The following is a 5,285-nucleotide window of genomic DNA, read 5'->3' as shown; positions in this document are numbered from 1 at the left end:
GTACCTGTGAGTCAGGTCCTGGCAGCAGAGCAGAGCAGCAGAGAGTTTCTTGAGGACGAGATGGTTGCCGTGTCGGCTCTGTCATGGTCGTCGTAACTGGAGGAGGACGTCAGTACGTTTCTTGGAGGACGAGATGGTTGCCGTGTCGGCTCTGTCGTGGTCGTCGGTACTGGAGGAGGACGTCAGCACTGTGCGTGAGGACATGATGGTTGTCGTTTCGACTCTGTCGGAGTTGTCCTGCAGCGTTCCTTTGAGCTGCCAGTTTATGTATTTAGTTCTGCTGCCTGGGTATTATTTATATTTTTGAATGGCTTATTAATTTGCTTTTGTAATGTTATTGTGCTGGTCACTTGTTTGTGCTGCTAATGTTTATTGTGTTTTTGATTCATTTATGTTTTACTGACCAGTTAATTGTTGCTGCTCCTTTAAGTGATTAATTCATTTGTTATAATGTTCATTTAATTGTTTATTCTAAATTGAACCAATTGACTCACTGTAAATATGTACTGTACATAATCTATTGTAAATAAATTAATTTTAAGGTAATTTCTTTGTATTTGTTCTGCTCCTCTCTCCTTTGTTTGTCACCTCTCGTCAGTCATTTCAGCCCAACTGCTTGTTTCAGTAAAGAACCTGTCGATATCGAGAGGCAAGATCGTAATATTGGCGACCTTAGGCCAGGGCTGGTTCTGTTTTGGCTGGGGAGGGTGTGGCAGCATTGGGGGAGAGTATCTTGTCTGTAAAAAAAAAAATTTTTTATTGAAAATCTTTTTTTTCTGTTAGGTGGGGAGGTGTTAGGAACAATCGTTTGTCGATTGTTCCCTTAGTGGATTGTTGCCTCCTTTGTTTTTGTTTGTTTTTAATTTCTGGCGAGTTGATGTCTGATGGATGTCGTCAGACTTCGCCAGTCAGGTTCGTAACAGCAACCAGTCAGGTTCGTAGCAGCAACGAGCCAGGTTCTGGAGGGCAGAACGACCGATGGTCCAGGGCAGCAGCGAGCCAGCTGGAGTAGCAGCAGCAGGTATCCGTACCTGCGAGTCAGGTACTGGCAGCAGAGCAGAGCAGCAGAGAGTTTCTTGAGGACGAGATGGTTGCCGTGTCGGCTCTGTCATGGTTGTCGTAACTGGAGGAGGACGTCAGTACGTTTCTTGGAGGACGAGATGGTTGCCGTGTCGGCTCTGTCGTGGTCGTCGGTACTGGAGGAGGACGTCAGCACTGTGCGTGAGGACATGATGGTTGTCGTTTCGACTCTGTCGGAGTTGTCCTGCAGTGTTCCTTTGAGCTGCCAGTTTATGTATTTAGTTCTGCTGCCTGGGTATTATTTATATTTTTGAATGGCTTATTAATTTGCTTTTGTAATGTTATTGTGCTGGTCACTTGTTTGTGCTGCTAATGTTTATTGTGTTTTTGATTCATTTATGTTTTACTGACCAGTTAATTGTTGCTGCTCCTTTAAGTGATTAATTCACTTGTTATAATGTTCATTTAATTGTTTATTCTAAATTGAACCAATTGACTCACTGTAAATATGTACTGTACATAATCTATTGTAAATAAATTAATTTTAAGGTAACTTTTTCGTTTTGTTCTACTCCTCCCTCCTTTGTTTGTCACCTCTCGTCAGTCATTACAGCCCAATTGCTTGTTTATTTTAAAGAACCTGTCGATCTCGAAAAGCGAGATCATAATACTTGGCTATTACCTCACAGACTGCGGCCATGTCTCCTCGTTGACTCTGCTCCAGCGAGTGGAGGGCTGCCTTTGCTTTACCTTCCAGGTGTTTGGTCAGCACTATGGCCCTCTCAGCCTCAGTGGTGTTGAAATTATTGAAGAGTCCCTCGACCTCTTCTGGTAATGCTTCCTGGCTCTTCCTCGGTCCACTTGGGGACTAGGGCGTTAAGGCTTGATAGTGCAGCTTTCGAGGCAGCAGGTGTGGGGCTAGAGTCTTGTTGGGATGCTAGAGCTTCTGTGCTTTCTTTCCTTGGTCTCTCCAGCTCGAGCTCCTTGTCTTTGAGGGCTAAATCTCTTTCCTTAAGAGCTAGTTCATGCTGCCTTCTGCTCTCTTCTCTTTCTTCTTCTTCTATCCTCTGCTTGGCTTCTCGCTGTCTCTGTTTTGCTATCTGTTCTTTGATCCACTTGGTAAGTCCAGGTCCCGTGAGACCGGCCTCCTTCCCTAGATCCATGAAGGCTTTGTACTCCTCGGTTGCCATGTTGCTCGTGGGGAAGGGCGGCTAAGTGGGTTGACTGGGCGTTCTTGGAGGAAAGGTTTGTGACAATTGTGGGAAGTGTCCTGTAATAAGGTGGCACTGTGGTTGAGTGTGCTGTGCGAAGGTCACATTGATGGAACGATCCTGAAGGACGTCTGAGTCCTTATGGGCTGATACGCTTTTAGATATGGAAGTGCTCCTGAAGGTATAATATTCCTTATGGGCAGAAACACTTAGGAAATGGGAGTGATCCTGAAGGCGCTACGGTCCTTATGGGCGGATACACTGGTTGTACGGCACGCTGTTTCTTAGGTACAGGTGCAGTGGCTTAAGGTTAAGTACTTGAGTTTGGTGGCACTATGGTGCCAGCGCACTCAGTGGAGCAATACAGAATGTCAGTGCACAGAACGGCATTGAAGGAAATGGCACTCTGCCTGAGGCAGAAGGTAATCAAGGAGTAAGAGGGAAAGGAGAGACTTCAGAAGAAAGTCAGTGAGGAAGGAAAGGGAAAGAGGAAGTATAAGTGCTTCAGTAATTGAATTGGTTGGCAGTGCCTCAGATTAGTGGCACTGTGGGAAAGGGAAACTGGTGTGTGACACTCGTGGTGGCTAGTTTTACGAACTAGAGATTGCTTCCTAATATGGGGAAAGGAAGCCTTCTCCCTGACATGTGGAGAGGGAGGATATGGGAGTGGCACTCAATATGCAATTTGGCACTTGCAGCATACACAAGTCTTAAATGAGGTACCCACTCATGCACGACAGTTGATAAACGTATAAGTAATTAGTAGACCGTGTACTCGGTGGCGTACGAGAATTTATATGGGCTGAAACATGGAATGGAAAAAGCATTTATGCGATATTCGTGGGAAAGAACGCTTATGAATTTTCGCGCAGTGTGTCTAATAAAGTGATAATGGAGTTGGATCTTCAAAGTTCGAAGATTGGTTAAACGAAAGAAAATTCTTTGTATATGGCTGTTATGATTCGTGGGTTGTTTTTCCAACTCGTGAATAAATTTGTGTAAGTCCCTTTGTTATGTTAAAAGGAAGGAAAACAAAAGAACACAAAAAAAAATCTCTCTCCCTCTCTCTCTCTCTCTCTCTGAGCGCGCAGTGTAATGGGACGCTTATAGTTAGAAATTTTAAAGTAATTTTACCTTGTGCTTAAGAGAAAATGAATTATGTTTGCAAAATTATGTTAAGGTTCCTTTCTCTTTCAAAATGAATTCTTGTGAACTACGTAAGGTTATTAATACATTCTCGCCATGACAAGTGATAGTAAAGTTGTAAATTGTTTCAAAAGGCTTCATGTCTTTGTGAAGGTTTTATGTTAAGGGTGAAAAGTGATGAAACTTCACTCATCGTGAACGAAAGATGTGGGATCAAGTCACGTGGGTGAGAAAACATTTAACATGGGTCGACTCACTTTGTCGCCCGACTTGTTGCCTTGTTGCGCCAACAGAGAATGGGAAGAGTTGGAGAGAAAACGGATACAGACAACAGAACTCTACTTTCTTTGTTTAATGCGGGTATCGAATGCAAAAGTGAATTGTTTAACTTTAAACATCGCAATGTCTTTACTGAATATACGCTGAGAGGATTGTTAAATAACTGCGCTGGGATGTTTTCCTTGGTACAACAATGGAATAATCCGCGCATGAACCAACTGAACAGAGCACCTATACTTGCTCGGCGTCGGGATGCCAGAGACCGCTACATGCGTTTTAACTATGTGTAAATTCTAGATGTATATCACAGACAGAAAAATTGTATACTTACTCTGCTGTAACTGTTCTTGAGTAAAACTCCTAGCTAACTGTTCATGGCTAGTACATGCAATAATTCCCTTCTACACTTCCTAACTTCTACTTACTCATTCGTCTGACAGCACAACACAACTATTCCCTACACTGAAAAGTTTGTGGATGAAAATTTCCGCTAATGCTACTCTATCGCTAACTTAAGGTCGGCTGCTTTCGCCCGCATTATGAATGAATTCTAACGAAAAGAGGTTTGTTGCGTTTTTCTTTAAAGAAACATTAATATAACTTTTCTTATTTAACCCTATGTATCCTTAATGTTATCAAACTTAATGATAATAACCTCTTTACCTGTCTGTTCCCTGTTTCCATTCGCCTTTGTGCCTTATAAACAATGGAATTAATTATGTTCAATGGATTATTTATTCCTGGGTCATCCCTCTATTTCTTTATTTCTTAGCCGTTAGCTACACTAGTTATGATTATTCTACAGGATCTTGAGCATTAAGTCGTCGCTTTCACAGATTGGGTTTCATTGGAGGGATAATGGATGGTTTATATTAAGTTACTGCCTTAAGGCCAACCAAGAATACCAACCTGTTACAAAATGAAAGGGAAAAAGGGTAACTTACCTTGGTAGTACCATTATTTAAGTAGTGATGTGAAGGTCGCCATGGGATTTGATTAGCAATTTACGTTAAATTGAAAATATTTACAGAAAAACAACCAAGGAGGTAATCTGAAAGGCTGATGATACAGCGAGTAAACTCAAAAAAGGAAAAAATGCAAATTTGAATTGCGCAATAATTCTCAGCCACTGACGAGTTGATTTCGTCTTGAATGATTAGGCTCTCTTGTGTGCAACGAAAGTGGGGGGGGGGGGGACAGGCTATTGCTTCCCAGACTGCGTACCAGCGAAGTTTACGTCTATTGAAATGGCAGTACTTTTAGGATGATTTGAGGCACAGGCTAGCGAAACTGGACCGGGATATTCGACCTCCTTCTCTGGCTTATATGGGCTCCTGTATAAGACATCGAACTTACAGAATGAGCATCATCTGTCGCCAGTCCGGAGTGAGAGGAAAAATGTTCAACCTCTCCTCACGAAAGCCAGAGCGTCTCTCAGCCCTTAAGCCAGTAACAAGGTCAAGGAAAAAAAAAGCCTTATAGTCTAAGGACCTAAAAATTAAGTTAGCAGCCTTCCCTTTGAGGGGCTTACGCCTCTAATGATTATAACCTTCCCTAAACCTACGCCACTCTCGCTACCCCAAAATGGGGAGAAATCTAGGAGTGTTCTTTAGCAGGGGGGTGTGAAGA

Source organism: Macrobrachium rosenbergii, chromosome 26, assembly GCF_040412425.1.
Source record: "Macrobrachium rosenbergii isolate ZJJX-2024 chromosome 26, ASM4041242v1, whole genome shotgun sequence".
NCBI lineage: Eukaryota > Metazoa > Arthropoda > Malacostraca > Decapoda > Palaemonidae > Macrobrachium > Macrobrachium rosenbergii.
The sequence above is the reverse complement of the archived record's forward strand: the minus strand, read 5'-3'. Positions refer to the sequence as shown.